The sequence below is a fragment of the Lissotriton helveticus genome, chromosome 7, assembly GCF_964261635.1.
Source record: "Lissotriton helveticus chromosome 7, aLisHel1.1, whole genome shotgun sequence".
Taxonomy (NCBI): Eukaryota; Metazoa; Chordata; class Amphibia; order Caudata; family Salamandridae; genus Lissotriton; species Lissotriton helveticus.
In genome coordinates this window covers 162110463-162127302 of record NC_136068.1, presented here as the reverse complement: position 1 = coordinate 162127302, position 16840 = coordinate 162110463, and the positions used below count along the sequence as shown (strand labels likewise).

The following is a 16840-nucleotide window of genomic DNA, read 5'->3' as shown; positions in this document are numbered from 1 at the left end:
AGGGGTATCCTCATCAAAGTCATAAGCACTGAATATTCCCGCCCATGTGCGGGGACCCCGGAAATAATTAAAAAAATATTTATGGAAACCATACATGTACAGCTCTACATATATATATATACATACATATATAATTTTTTCCCATACCAATGCAGCCCCCAAATGGAGGCTAAACAATGTAATTGCACACAAAAGACTGTCTTTGCCAATACATAAAAACACAAGAGGGCAAGTAGCACTCGAACTCTGTTTTTTAATGAGTAAAACACTCATAAAGAGCAAAGAAAAACAACTTGCAAATAAGCAGACATTGTTAGCCTACAGGCTGCATTGTAAAACAATAGCATGGAAAATGAAAGCATTTTCAACTGAAAAACTGGCACCGTGCCTTTACGGCAGCCATGACCCCCAGCTTCCCATCATGCCACAGGGGTGACAGTTAGGTCAGTTGCTCTTTGCATAACCCTGAAGGTCAGGGCACAAAGATATCCTTTAACATTTCAGAAATATTCTCATTTGTCTGGAGAGGTGGGTGGGTTGCTTATGACTCTGATGAGGATACCCCTGGAAGAGAATAAGGATTACAGGTAAGTAACTTATCCTTCTCTTCCAGGGGATCCTCATCAATAGTAATAAGCACTGAATAGAATAGCAAGCCCATTAACCACCTTCAGACAAATGAGAAACCGAGTGATCCAATTCACAACAACCGAAAAATCAGCTGTTCTACAGATTTCTCAAGGAGGCTTGCCCTACTTGAGTGTCCGCTCTAGTATCTGAGTCAAGACAGTAGGGTCTTGTAAATGTGTGTACTGATCTCCAAGTGGCCAAACACTCACCCCCAGTCAACTGATCTGGATTTAATCCATCACCATTCTTTAGCCCACTCAGCCACCCCATTTCAGACATGGCCATATGCAAATCAGTCTGACCCTGTGCCTCATGGGAACAGTCCAGCCCGAACTGCCAAGCCATGTCTTCCATGGACCGGAAACAAGCATCCTGGGACCGGTTTCGGATTCATAATCCTCATCAGCCAGGCTATCTTGAATCCAGTGGCCAAGTGAGCAAGGGACTCACGTCTGAGCATACCCTGCCACACTTAGGGCGAACAAAGCGATACAAAAGGGGATGATGGACGGAGCGTTTGAGCAAATCAAACACTCACCCCCAGTCAACTGATCTGGGTTTAATCCATGACCATTCTTTAGCCCACTCAGCCACCCCATTTCAGACATGGCCATATGCAAATCAGTCTGACCCTGTGCCTCATGGGAACAGTCCAGCCCGAACTGCCAAGCCATGTCTTCCATGGACCGGAAACAAGCATCATGGGACCGGTTTCGGATTCATAATCCTCATCAGCCAGGCTATCTTGAATCCAGTGGCCAAGTGAGCAAGGGACTCACGTCCGAGCATACCCTGTCACACTTAGGGCAAACAAAGCGATACAAAAGGGGCTGATGGACGGAGCGTTTGAGAAAATCAAACACTCACCCCCAGTCAACTGATCTGAGCTTAATCCATCACCATTCTTTAGCCCACTCAGCCACCCCATTTCAGACATGGCCATATGCAAATCAGTCTGACCCTGTGCCTCACGGGAACAGTCCAGCCCGAACTGCCAAGCCATGTCTTCCATGGACCGGAAACAAGCATCCTGGGACCGGTTTCGGATTCATAATCCTCATCAGCCAGGCTATCTTGAATCCAATGGCCAAGTGAGCTTTTGGCCGCCATAAGTGTGGCAGGGTATGCTCAGACGTGAGTCCCTTGCTCACTTTGCCACTGGATTCAAGCAAGCCGTGCTGAAGACGGCTGTAATGCCAGAAACCGGTCCTCGGAAGCTTGTTTCCGGTCCAGGGAGGGCATGGCTTGGCAGTTCGGGCTGGACTGTTCCCATGAGGCACAGGGCAGACTGATTTGCATATAGCCATGTCTGAACTGGGGTGGCAGAGTGGGCTAAAGAACGGTGATGGATTATACCCAGATCTTTTGACTGGGTGCGAGTGTTTGATTGGTTAAGATGCTCCGTCCATTACCACCCCCTTTTGTACCGCATTCCATGTCAGCCAAGTAGTCGTTCAGGTCGGTTTCAGACAAAGTGCCCCGGGAAGCATAAAGCTGTTCATAAAACTTGTGGAATTGACCAAGGGTGTCTTCCAGGGTAAAGTGGTCCCCACCCATGTCATCTACTATGTGCTCTATCACAGGTATATCCGCGTGTTTCCGAAGTCTGTGGGCCAGAACTCTGCCGGGCCTACCACCCTCTCCGTAGGCCCTTGCCATATATCTCTTAGCTATGTATTTCATCTCTGATTCTGCTAGAGATTGGTGTTCCTCAATGTATTCCCTAATGTGTGCCAGCGTGTCAGGTGTGGGCAGTGCGTCGTAGGAGGCCTCTAAGTCCCGCAACTTATCCTCAGTGCGGCGCAGCTGTTCCCTCAGGTCCCGTAAGATGCCTGCTGATGTGCCTATACAAACCCCCCTTATGGTGACTTTGTATGCTTCCCATAAGGTAGCCGCACTGTCCACTGTACCCACATTCAACTCGAAATATTGGACTATGGCTTTCTGGATAGTGCCCTCATAAATGGGGTCCAGAAGGGACTCCGCTCGGAAGCACCAGGTGAAGGGGCGACGTGTATTTTGTGGCACCGTGATCTGTAACATGACCGGGTTGTGATCCGATAGAGTCCTGGGAAGTGTGTGGACCCCTATAGCCCAACCATTAGCTACCCCATCTAACAACCAGTAATCCAGCCGAGAACACGTGTTGTAAGCCGGAGTAATATGTGTGCCCTCCATAACCCCCGCATGTCCTAGGCGCCAAGAGTCAGTCAAGCCCATCTCTTCCACAAAGTCCCGGAAACGTTGTGCAGTGTGTACCATACGGCTGCCAGCTAGGGCGGACTTATCCAGCTGCGGGTCTAAATGTATGTTCAGGTCTCCCCCTATCAATAGCGTCGATTCTGGCCAAGTTCGAAGCAAATGAAACAAAGACAGTAACGGCGCTGGTTCATCAACCACCGGACCGTACACATTAGCAATTGTCACCATCACCATACCCAGTTTGCCTCTCACAACTGCCCACCGACCCTCTCCATCTACAGCAGAGTCGATTGGTTGAAATGGCGTCCCCTTTTTAATGAGGATCCAGACCCCCCGGGCATAATTAGAGTAAGATGAGGCTGGACGATAGGAAGCCCACCGCCTCGCTATAGGTTCCTCAGTGTGTTTCGTTAAGTGGGTCTCTTGCAGTAGCGCAATATGCACCCCGTGTCTATCCAGTTGTGCAAGCACCTGTATGGTCTTTTTAGGTGTATTCAAGCCCCACACGTTCCATGTGACACAGTTGTATTTATCACCCGCCATCATTCAGTACCCCTGTTAGTCTTGAGCCAGCGCCGTTCCACATCAGCATGTGCAATAGTACCCTCGCACCACATCTCAAAATAATTAGCAGAATTCCAAATTTGGTATGTCAAGCAGTGAGTAGGCTCAGGCCCCCATCCCCCCTCCCACTTTGGCAACCCCAACCCGCCAAAGACACACATCACCCGCCCCCCATCCATAACAACAACAGAAACAACCATTGTGATTTTTGGGTCATCCCCAGTGGGGCTGTGGCGGCAACTTGCACTCCCGGCACTAGGCAGGAGTGGGCCACCGCAACAGATATGGCATACCCTCCCCCTAAGCCAACCCAGGAGTACCAACATAACTATCAGTCGGTGAACAGCCAACGCAAATATAACTCCGTCTAGGGAGAGCATTAATAAGGCCCTCACTATCTTCTACAGGAGTGCAGATCTAGCAACATAGGCAGGCGGTCTCGGGCATGGTATCTATCTTCTAAGCACTCATCTAGGTGTCCCGCCGAGTTCTTCACCCCCCCAGACGCCACATCAATGAACAATACGGTGTACTATGCATTCGGCAGCCACTTGTGTACATGTACCATAAACAGTTTAAATACTCAGTCTTCGACATTCGAGGTGGTACCAGAAGATCTACGCCTTTTCTGCAAATTCTTAGCATATGCCATCGCCTGCTTCGGAGTCGCGAAGATTTTACCTCCTTCATACTCTCCGATGCGCAGTCTTGCTGGATATAGCATCGCATATAGGATCTCCTCCTGCTGAAGCAGCCACTTCAAATTCTGAAATTCCTTCCGCACCGCCTGCACCTGCGCGGTAAAGTCTGGGTAAAAGGAAAGCGGGTTGTTTTGATATGTAACTTTCCCCTTTTTCCTGGTGATGCGTAGCACAGTATCTCTATCTCTATAGTTCAACAGGCGCACAATTATAGGTCGCGGCTGCGTGCCAGGGGGCGGCCTAGTCACCCGTGAACGATGGGCCCTTTCGATTGCGAACATAGGGGACAGTTCATCTACTCCACATATCTCGTGCAGTATGGTCTCAACATAGTCCTCCAGACGCCCCACGTCTGTCGACTCTGGCAGGCCTAGTACGCGGATGTTATTGCGCCTCGACCGCGCTTCGATGTCCTCATTCTTTGCTTGAATGACCGCCAAGAGTTTAGTGATGTCTGACGTCTTTTCCGCCACCTGATGGAGGCCGTCTTCAGCTTCAGAAATCCTCTGCTCAGCCTCCCCTATCCACGCAGCTTGTTTGTCGACCTTGGCGGAAAACTGGTCCATGCGACCATTGAGAGCCTCAATCTTCCCGTCTATCGCTTGAAGACTGGAGTGTATCGCAGCAAGTGCTTTTTCCAGGGAGGAGGGACCCTGCGATGCATTGTCCTGTTCTGTATCTGATGCCTCAGTTTGGGCCGGCTTCCCACCCTTTACGAAGCTCAAATGTCAATTTAGGTTGCGACTTATCCGGTTTACCCATGCTCCAGGCGCAAAGTGACAAATTAGACGAACAACCAGACAAGTCACACTACCTACGTCCCTCGTGGGGTACGCTGCCCCCCCCTTGATATTCCGGCAAAGCTCAGCAGCTAGGGCAGTGTATCTCCAGATGTGTGTCCTGTATCACTCACCATCCCCTGGCACTTCCACCAGGAAGCAAGATCCTAAGTCCGTGGTGCGCCAGTAACCTCCTGTCGTGTGTGCGGGCGATGCAAGATGTGTGCCCACGTGGCGCGTCAAATCCAGCCTCTACACACAGACATGCATCCACCAGTGGTCCCCAACGGCAATGACAGTTTACCACAGCGCCTGTACCGTCTCACAATATGGGATCAGTATGACACAGCCCACCGATGGCCCCACAGCAATGTACCTTCCTTGCAACAGGTCCTGTCCACCAGCTCCCTCGTAGGGGTGCGCAATGCTATCGCACAATCAGCTCCGACTTTAAGGGTATGTCAGCCTCAGGGAAAGGGCGCAGTGCGACGCACCTGCAGTCAGTCTGTGTCAGGGCTCCTTGTACCAGCCTTCGACGTCCCAGGGGAGGGGGTGCTTTATGCGCCTATACAGTGCGCACCGCCTCAACCTGCCCTGCAGCACCACTGATCAGGTGACGATGTTCGCGGCCTTTTCGCAGCCTACCGCAGTCCCAGAATCCAGGCGCTTGCGTGAGCGGAGCCCCCAGGCCCTGCCGCCTCTTCCCCGCATCGCAAAAATCGAGGGCCCCAGTCCTGCTGTTCTGTGAAGTGGCGACTGAGAGCGTCCGCTTGAGAATTCTGCTCCCCCGGCAGATGAACTGGTGGAATGGATGGCTTCCTCGCCAGCAGCCAGTTCCAAAGGGACTGTGCTTCCAATGACAGAGTCCTCGATCGAGTTCCCCCCTGCTTGTTCAGGTAGTACATTGTGGTGGTATTGTCCATTTATACTAGGATGGAACTAGAGCCAGATGAACAGCCCTGAGCTCCAGCATGTTGATATGGTACAATTGCTCTTTCGAGGACCATATGCCTTGAGTCTGAAGAGAGCCCATGTGAGCTCCCCATCCTCGTAGAGATGCGTCTGGGATCAGAGTCTGAGATGGAGAAGTTTGATGGAATAGAACTCCTACTTCCAGGTTGTCTCTCTTCATCCACCATGGGATTGATGCTTTGGCAGCATGTGATAGACAGACCTTGTCTTCCCAGCCAGACGACCGCTGATCCCACTTGTCCTTCAGATCTTTCTGCAGAGGATTAATTTTAATCTGGCATTGGGCACCAGAAAAATACAGGATGCCATCGATCCGAGTACAGATGCTATCTGACGCACTAACGACAAGTTGTTTCTTAAAAATGTTCAGCATTTCTGAATGAGGGATAATTGTCTCTCCTCCGAAGGAGTCTATCAGCGCACCCAAATAGTTGATTGTTTGAGTGAGCTGTTGCGTTGACATTTGGTAGTTCCCGTGTAGGCCCAGTTTTTGACAGAGACACTGTTGGAAATGGTTCTTCACCCTCTGGGGAGTAGGGCCCTTAATCAACCAATCGTCTAGATAAGGGTAGACGAAGATGCCCCTGCGCCGCAGAGCAGCTGCTACCACTGCCATGCACTTTGTGAACACCTGGGGAGCTTTTTTTTGTACGAAGGGAAGCACTTTGAATTGATAGTGGGATGTTCCACCTACAAATCGCAGATATTGCCGGTGATGTTGGTTTATCGGTATATGAAAGTAGGCATCCTGCAGATCCAGCCAACACATCCAATCCTCTTTGCGGAGGTGAGGATATATTTGGTGGAGAGCCAGCATGTGAAATTTCTCTCATTTGATGGTCTTGTTGAGTGCTCTTAGATCCAAAATGGGTCTGTATTCTGACTTATGACCTTTTCTCTTTACTAGGAAGTATCTGGAATACACTCCCAGACGTCTTTGCAACTGTGGGACCTTCTCTATGGCTGATTTTTTGGAGAAGGATGCCCACCTCCCTCTGCAGCAGGTTGATCTGGTAGTTTGATGGTGTTACCGGAGGGATTGAGGTAGGGCGACATCGGAAACGTAGAGAGTACCCATTTTTCAATGTAGCCAGTACCCATTGATCTTTCGTGATGTCTCGCCACTCTTGCACATGATTTGCCACACTTCCTCCCACTGGAGCGGTGCACAGTACTGGAGGAAGCATTGATTTGCTGGAGGTTTGGTAGAGGTGGAGGACTGACGGTTCCCTCCTCTTCTCCTGTTAGATTGCCGGTGTTGGAATTGAGATCTATGCTGACCTTGCTGGTTCTGGTTCTTATGCCAATGAGGGGTTTGAACCCTATGTTGGAACGATCGGCGTTCAGTGTTGCAGTAACGACGACGGAACTCTTTACTTTTTTCTAACCCTACCGCCTTCAGGGTATCCAGCTCAATTTTCATTCGTGCCATCTCCTCATCAGTGTGTGGACCAAACAGCGATGACCCGGAAAATGGCAGATTGATGATTCGGGACTGTGCCTCTGGCTTTAGAGCTGTTAGGCGAAGCCATGAAGATCTTCTGGCACAAATTCCGTATGCGTAAGAATGCGCTGAGAGTGTAGCTCCATCCACCGCAGAACTAATGACTTGGTTCACCACTAAGCTGCCCTCTCGTAAGACTTCCTCAAAGTCTTTACTGTCTTCCTTGGGTAGCCTCTTTGAGAACCGCAGAAGTGAGTCCCACAAAGCTCTATCGTAACGTCCCAATAGAGCTGTCGCACTGGAGACCTTTAGCATGGATGCGGAGGTGCCACATACTTTTCTCCCCCATGAGTCCTGCGTTTTGCTCTCCTTGTCTGGTAGAACTGTAGACGAGGAGACCACTGAATGTGTCTTTCTGGTGGCAACCACAATTACAGAATCCGGTTTTGGATCAGACTTTAAGAAGGAGGGATTCTCCTCTGTTGGACAATACTTTTTTAGAATTCTCGCCGGCGCAGTCTTCAGGGTGGCTGGCGTGAGAAAAATGTCCATAACTGGCTTAAGCAGACCCGGCACCAGAGGCAGTAATGGGCGAGAGGACGTTTTCTGATTCAACGTATCGAAAATGACTGAAGAGGTACTCTGCTGAACAGGCATGGGGATGTTTAGTTTGGAAGCCCCCCTGGCAAAGACGTCCTGGAAAGTGCTTACGTCATCCACCAGAGAGATCCTCGACGGTGGGCTACCCGTAAGGGTGGGCGAATAGTCTATCTTTGAGGAGTACGTTAAGGAGGTGGAAGGAGTTGGCGACCTGTGTCTTCTCCTTTTGCTGTGAGATCTTGATCTCCTCCTAGGTGCTGCTGCAGTGGAGCGAGTACGAGCTCTTCCTCTTGGAGGCGACAGATCTGCATCCTGAGCTAGGCGAGCCAGCGGAGACATGTGAGCCAGACTGGGCTCTCTTCTAACCCCAGTGGTATGTGTACGATCAGCCCAATGATGTAGCGGCTGCAACCATCTGGGGGAGAGATGGACAGATGTAGACCTCTCTGCTCTACCAGGGTAATGAGATGGAGATTTTCTTACTTCCTGGTGAGCTTCTGCAGCATGATGAGAGCCAGAGTGAGAGTCCTGGCTGCTTGAGAATGAAATAACCACCTCCGGAGTACGAGACCTGGAGATGGAACGGTGTGAGCCTGCTCTTGTCGTTGATGAAGGAGACGGAGAGAGTCTTGCTGGGACTAATACTGACGGAGACCTCTGTCTTGATGTCACTTGCGATGGAGATTTTTGCCTTGACGTCGTTCTTGAAGGCATATGCCCCAACGTTGACTGTCTGGACGGAGACCTGCGTCTCGACGTCGATCCCGATCTTCTGTCCTTCGATGGAGTACTGCGCCTCAACGTCGACTGCTGTGCCAACGGAGGACTGTGCCTCGACATCGATTGTCTCGCCGATGGAGATTCCTGCCTCGACGTCGATCGTGATCGCTTCGACGGGGGACTGTGCCTCGACGTTGATCGTCTACGCTTCGATGGAGGGCTGTGCCTTGACGTCTGCAATGAAACTGACGGAGACAGGTGCCTCAACGTCGAGTGTTTTGCTGGCATCGACGAAGGACCCTGCCTCGACATCGACGATAGAACATTCAACGATCTCTGTCTCAACGGCGATCTACGCTGAGACCTCGACGTGGACTTCGGTCTTGACGTCGAAGAAGATGACTTCCATCTCGGGGTCGATGATCTGTGTCTTGACGTCGATCGTCGCTGAAGAGTCGACGGCGGAGGATCTTCTCTCGACGCCGGACGCTGTTCCAACACCGACAGAGACTTGACCTTAGAAGTTGAAGAGCGGCGCTCCTGCACCCGACCCTCGACGACGATCCCGTCACCAGTACCTTCGATGTCGAGCCCGACGCCAAAGCGAAACATATCTGGACCTTCCTCCTCGAAGGTCGAACGCGCCCTTTTCTTTACCTCTTTCTGAGAGGCCATAAAGCCGGATAGTCTCCCTGTCCTTGATAGTTCTTTTAGACAGCTCCCTGCAGTGTAGACTGGAGGTAGTAGAGTGTGAATCAGGAAGACCGAGAATACACACCTCATGTGTGTCTGTCTTGACCTTCTTTTTGCCACAGACGGGCAAGGATCGAATAAAGAAGGCATTTAGACAGAAAAATGATACTTCTATCACAAAAAAAAGGGTTAACTTGCACTCAAATATCAAAAGACGTCAAGTGAAGCCAAGAAACCCCCCAAAAAACAAGAGAAGTTTTGACAGAAAAGTCAAAAAGTAGAGAGCTGTGAATCCAGGGTCCTGACAGAAGGAGCTGGAAAGAACAACTGACCTAACTGTCACCCCTGAGGCATGATGGGAAGCTGGGGGTCATGGCTGCCTTAAAGGCACGGTGCCAGTTTTTTGGTTGAAAATGCTTTCATTTTCCATGCTATTGTTTTACAATGCAGCCTGTAGGCTAACAATGTCTGCTTATTTGCAAGTTTTTTTTCTTTGCTCTTTATGAGTGTTTTACTCATTAAAAACAGAGTTCAAGTGCTACTTGCCCTCTTGTGTTTTTATGTATTGGCAAAGACAGTCTTTATGTGTGCAATTACATTGTTTAGCTTCCATTTGGGGGCTGCACTGGTATGGGAAAAAATTATATATGTATGTATATATATATATATATATATATATATATATCTTCACTAGGGTTCCCACCTGCGAGGACGCACTCTGACTGTATGCGCCTATGGAAGAACAGTTAATATGGAATTTAACCGGTGACATTATTCTGGAGGCTCACTGGAGAGCTTTTATTTTGCATAAATTTGTTTGCGAAGTGGGGCGGAACCCACTGGAGGGTATGAATTAAAAGCGAGGGTACTACAAGTCCCACAATGCTGGTTATATTATGAAGTCCACTTCAGGGCGCTAAAATAAATAAAACAATGACTTGTACCTTCAGCTTTTCTCTGCCGCATTTGCATCCATTTCGCCCGTGAACATGGAGCAAGCAGCTCTGAAAGGCGTAGGGCATTGAAAGAATCTGGAAAGTGTATGCCGGTTTCCGTGAAAAGAATGCTGCTGTGAAACTGTGGCATTCGCCTGTCTCTTGAGTGCGTCCTCGCAGGTGGGAACCCTAGTGAAGATATATATATATATGTAGAGCTGTACATATATGGTTTCCATGTATAACTTTTTATTATTTCCGGGGTCCCCGCAAATGGGCGGGAATAATCAGTGCTTATGATTATTGATGAGGACCCCCTGGAAGAGAAAGGATACATTCTATCCATATAGGGTTCAAGACTTGAGCGACACTTATGAGTTAAGAACTGACCTGTCAGGCTACTATCTGGTTATGTTTCCAATGTCTGGGTCAAGGCTACCTCCCAATATAGCTGTTTTGTTTTTTGTGCATCACCCCTAACAATCGACTCAGGGGATGACCATAGTTCATCAAGGCCTATTCTATGTGAAGTTTCTTTAATATTCTTCCGCCATGGGGTGCACAATGACCTATCAAGACCTATTAAGTCTCTTACACAGTGTCTGGACCACAATCTAATCCAATATAACAATGGTTTTATTTGGGCTATTAGGTGTAGAGCTGAGTGCTAGGTCAAGTCATAATGGGGTGGTGGGCGAGCTTGGAGGAAGCTTTAAATAAAACCCTTTACAAACTTATTTTCAATCTTAGATAGGGACATAGAGGTAGCATTGCCCCATATCTCAGCTCCATTTATCGCCGATGGTACCACTGCTGCTCTATATACAGTGCGAATGGGAGACATCGCACCTCCTGATGCGGCCCTGTGTTTTCTTCCTATTGCAGGGGCTTTCTGTTGGGAGTATAGCTTTGCTTTTTTCCCAACTCCATGTTTGCCTCTCGCTTAACCTCACCCCAAGATAATCGAAATGGAACACTTTTGCTAGAGGAAGTCCCTCAATAAGCATGTTGCAATATATTTTTTATGTAGGTTCATTTTTGCTAAGTTTTATGTTGATTTTAGGAACCAGTTGCCAAGGTCCAGTGAATACATTAAACAATGTTAGCGCTCTGGGAGAATGTCGTCCTCCTACTAACAGCAACTCCCTCTTTCCTAAATCTGATCCTATTTAAAGAATTCATGCTCTGGCTAAACTGTGGATGTCCCACTGCGCCTATGTATTTACTTGCTAACTAAGCCTATTTTCAGTACATTATTATATCACATGACAGTTAACTTATTGAAACATTTTTGTGTAACTGTCACCCACAGCTCTCCCCATGTAATTTCAATCTTTGTATACCTCTCCGCTGCCATCCATAGTTAGGCATGTGTTATATTAATGCCCTTAGCATAATAAAATCCATAATGCATATAAAACAATAAAATGTGTGAGATGTGGTTCAAACCAAGAAAGACACGATGGAAAGATATGTGAGCTAGTACGAAATAGCTGACAACTAGTAGAAAAAGCAGTTTGGTCATAAGGAGGATTATAACATTATTCTGTGAGTATCCTCTGCTATATATTTCTGCTGCTCTACAGTTTAGTAACAGCAATGAAGCCTAACAAAACGCAGATTTATTACGCCATGCTGAATGTTAAAAGGTGGCGCATTTTTCATGCAGACTGTTAAAAGGTGCCTTATTTAACATGCATCGTTGTCCCACCTGTTCACTATTTCAGCACAAATAACACATTTTATGTTTGCATGTTTTCATGTGGGACATACACATATAATCTTACAACAGGATGCTAAGTGAAAAGGAAGCCACCGCAAAATGTAACATCATATGCACAATGGGTTAACCAATGAAAAAAACGAGATCCTTTGTTTCCTTCTTGTGCCATAAATGACAGCGCTTGTTTACTACACCTCGTCCCATTAATAGCTTCTCACTGATAATGATATAAGGGATACTCTACAAGGTGAGAGTTCAAATCTTGATAACGCAAACTAAGAGTTCCATCCTTTTCGATTGGTTTATGTCAAATAAATGTGGAAATAGTAATGTATGTTATTTGCAGCTCCCAGAGATAGTATGACGTGATCAATTGACTCTTTCAATTTGAAGATCAATTATTCATGTCCATTTATGACATTGATTTCTGTCCCTGTGATATTATAGCTTAAATTGTTGGCTGCAATTATTCCAACGCCGGTGAATAATAGCCCAACAATTTCTTGCCTAGGGTTTCATAGATTGCCTACGATGCTTTAGTTTAGATAATCTCAAATAATTTCAAAGATTATATATTATGTAACATAAAACTGCTATAGAAGTTCTGAGCAGAGATTCTGAACTATCTCTACAGACAGCTGTTACAGACCTGTTGTTTCCAATACTTTTAAATATATTTATATTATATTTACAGTGGATTTTGGGCCATCTCTTTGGTCATGATTCGATGTCCATGTTGCCAGTCTTATATGTCTGCTGTTGATTTGACGACTTTACTCCCTATCCTAGTCTTTGTTTCAGCAGGAGCATTTCAGCATTATAATATTTTGGTTGGATTAATTGTATCCTTCCAGTGCTGAAATGAGAAAGCTATTTACAGGACAAGCATCATTATATTATTATTATACTTTGGTAGTCTAGTACTGCATTTTACCTGCCAAGAAGCGATTAACACAATGTTGCTCTTTTCCTCAAGCAAGTCCCATTTATTGCCTAATAATGTTATGGTGACGTGTTCCAGAACATAAAGGAATGCATTTGGAGCCATGATAAGGACTTATTTTAACAACCCAACATTGAGATATTTTAGAGCACACAAAATGAGCAAACATCAATATACTTATTAAAGTGAATATGCACATGTAAAATCCACAAATCCCCTCTGTTACCTTGCCTGCTGAAAACAAAAGCACACTGTACTTTATGCCATTGTGTCTTTCTACTTTCAACAAAAGGCATCCATGGGCATGTGCTCTATTCATAATTCTCTGGTATCCTGAAATTGAAGGGGCAGTGGTGGACTTTGTTTTGACCTTAAGTAACTGCATAAGGAACTACAGCCTGATTACAACAACAACAACAACATATGTCTGTCTCTAGGGTCCTCTAGTAGCGCCCTTAGGTATTACACCAATTCAGAAAAGCTTTGTTTTGACTATGGAAATCTCCATTAACATACTAAAGTAAAGCAGCCTGCTAAAGAATCACATCTGCATTAGACTGCAGAGACAGACTTTCAGTCTATTCAGTTCTATCCTTCCAGTGCTGACATCAGAAAATTATTTTTCATTTTGGACATTACTTTATTATCAGTATTGGTGCAGCTTGTAATGCCCATAGTTGATTCTTCATAATCAATATGTTCTACTCTTGTTTACTTCTAACATGCTTGTTTTTATAGGTGTCTGGTGTCACCTACGAATGTTCAGGTGAGTTCTAAAAAAATGACACAGGAATGCATTTAAATCTATAATAATCACTATAATGATCACACTCCAGCATTAGCATGTTTACTTAGGACAAGTAAAAGTAGTGAAAATTAATAGAGATATGAAAGTTATTATCCAAAATTATGTTTAGGCCATGTCCCCCTGTTATCTATTCTGCTTAACACAAAAGCACAGTTACCTTTTTAGGTCTCGTAGAGGCATGGGCAGAGCAGCGAAGCTGCTGGCCACGCCCTGCGAGAGATATTGTTGTAAAAAGGGTACTGTCAGCCCTGCCCCTCCTTTCTATTGGGTAGCGTCAGCGTTGATGGTAAACGCTGGCTTCCCATTGGAAAAGAGGGGTTTTGGGTGCCACCCTGTCCGCTTTTCGCACTGCCCTTCCGAACAAGGTAGCCTGCTTTCTGGCTGGCTTTAAAGAATATTCTTATCAGTTTGTTTAGTTAACAAGCAGATAAGAACATTCTTCACGTCAGCTGCGAAGCAGGCACCTAGCACAGATGCACACAGGGTCATGGGGAGGGCAGGGGGATCCCGGCTGACTCTGTGATTTGCACGGGAGGCCTCACCTCCCTTGAGCCCCGCCCCCCTTAGAGCACACGTCCGCTCAGAGAGTCTCTCCTCGCCCCCACCCCCTTCCTGCTCTGAGCACACAAGCTGCTGGCCCTTGCAGGAGAAAAGAATGGTGCCCTCATTCAAGAGTCTGGAGGTGTCTTTCCTGCCAGCACTGCTCTGCGGTGAAATTGCGTGGCTCGCGGTGCGACGCGGTTGTCAGTGCTAGACTGGGAACAAACCAGTGGTAGAAGTGGGCGGGGACGGAAGGGCACGGCATGCCCCTACTTAAAAAAAATATTCTAGTCCGTTCCCCTACTTCTGTCTTCCAAAAAAAGCATCCCGGGACGGCATGAATATTTCTACTTTAAAACAATATCTTTTTCATTTAGCTTCCTGCTGCCGCTCGCACTACTCCAGAGGCTGCAGCCGCCCCTCCCTCAGCTCTCACAGGCTGAGGGCAGGCCCATTGTCATTGCGATAGAGGCTGATTACCCCCTTTCGAATGACAATGCGCCCGCCCTTCCTTTAGCATATCGTGTGCCAGTTAGATCTTAGTGATTTCCGAGAAGCTTTCCCTCATTCGATTTTTTGGGAGGAGGTGAGGATCTTAGAAACTTTTACTACTGGTAGCTGAGGAGCCAGCCTTGCTTGTAACTTTGTATGTAGTATATTGCTACACTCTGCAACAAATCCAGTTTTAGTACAAAACGAAATTAGAACATTGGGAAAACAAACGCCTCTGTGTGCCCCCGGTTTAAATAAAGGAGCAGCGGCAGGTGAAAAGGAGTGAGTTTCCAGGATATTTGGGGACAGGGGCTTCGCGTCCAAGTCTCCTGGCTCGACCGTCTGCAGCGTGGGCAGATGAACAACTTTGTAAGCCTTTTCAACAAGTTGAATTGCTGACACTTCCTGCATTAACAATACTACTTTACACAGCACAAATAACTCTTGTTCACTATATTACTTAAAAAAATATCTCTGTACCTGCCAGCCGCTTGGCTCAAAATGAGGTTTAAGAGGTGATCCGATTAAGTTTCACGGGGAATTCAACACTTTTTTGGAGGGTGATATGGGTTTGAAAAGTTGGGGATTGCATTAATATTTACAGAGGTCCCTTTGCTTGCCAAGTGGATGAACATAATTAAAAAGCGGGTGAGTTGACAGGTGCATGGTCCCTCTTGTGGCCCTCACATTTCTCGAATGCAAAAGTGTAAATAATAAAAACACGTAATATTAGACTAGTGGGCAGTGGGTGACAGACAGAGGGTGACAGACCGAGACAGACAGAGGGTGACAGACAGAGGGAGACAGACAGTTGGAGACAGAGGGAGGGAGACAGACAGATGGAGGGAGGGAGGGAGGGAGACGGAGGGAGGGAGACAGAGAGAGGGAGGAGGGAGACAAAGAGAGGGAGAGAGGTAGACAGGAGGAGACAGAGGAAGGGAGGGGGAGACAGAGGAAGGGAGGGGGAGACAGAGGAAGAGAGGAGGAGACAGGAAGGGAAGGGGAGCCAGAGGAAGGGAGGGGGGCAGAGAGAGGGAGACAGAGAGAGGGAGACAGAGGGAGGGAGACAGAGGAAGGGAGACAGAGGAAGGGAGACAGAGGGAGTCAGGGGGCGACAGAGGAAGGGAGGGGGAGACAGAGGAAGGGAGAGGATAGGAGAGGGAGAGGGACGGAGACAGAGGGAGACAGGGGGAGGGAGACAGGGAGGGAGACAGAGGGAGGGAGAGGGAGACAGGAGACAGAGAGAGGGAGACGGGGAGGGAGTGAGACAAAGGGAGACAGAGAGCGAGAGAGAGGGGGGAGAGGGAGTGAGAGGGATTGAGACAGTCAGAGTGAGTGAGGGAGGGAGGGAGGGGGAGAGAGAGAGCTAGAGAGAGGGAGGGAGACCGAGAGAGAGATAGAGATAGAGAAAGAGATAGAGAGAGATGTGTGTATGCCGGGTCTGGTGGCTCAGTGGACGAAGGCGTCCGCTGCAGGGACCTGTGATCAACCTCATGGTCACAGTTTTTTTGTTGTTGCTCTAGCTTCGCCCCCTCCTCCACTGACCCTGCCCCCACCGGTGCGGCCCTCGGACACAAACCACGTAAATTTGGCCCCCGAGAGAAACTTTGTGAGTACCCATGCCCTAACCAGAGTACTGCAGGGACCTTGCCCCCTTGTGTAATTTGTCAATGTTGTACACAGAGTGAACAGGACAGGAGCAGTGATGGGACAAAAGAGGCGACAGGAAAGGAGAGGTGATGGGGCAGGAAAGGTGACCGGGCAGGAGAAGTAATAGGCAGGAGTAGTGACGGGGCAGGAGAAGTGATAGGGCAGGAGAGGTGATTAGGCATGAGCAGGATCGGTAACCGGGCAGGTGCAGTGAACGGATAGGGGCAGTGAACGGATAGGAGCAGTAAACGGGGCAGGAGAACTGATGGGACAGGAGAAGTGATGGGGCAGGAGGGGTGGTCGTGCAGGAGTGCTGACCAGACAGGATCAGTGAACAGGCAGGAGCTGTGAATGGGCAGGAATGGTGATGGGGCAGGAAAAGTGACGGGGTAGGAAAAGTGATGGGGCAGGGGCAGGACCAGTGACTGGGAAGGAGCAGTAGAC

At 48.0% G+C, this 16840-nt stretch overlaps 1 protein-coding gene across 1 annotated transcript in view; it reads right to left on the bottom strand.

Moving 5' to 3' along the window:
* The window catches only part of PTGIS (prostaglandin I2 synthase), a 1239217-nt gene that overhangs the window by 1034393 nt on the left and 187984 nt on the right, over nt 1-16840 (bottom strand). The gene's annotated exons all lie outside the window — the stretch shown is intronic.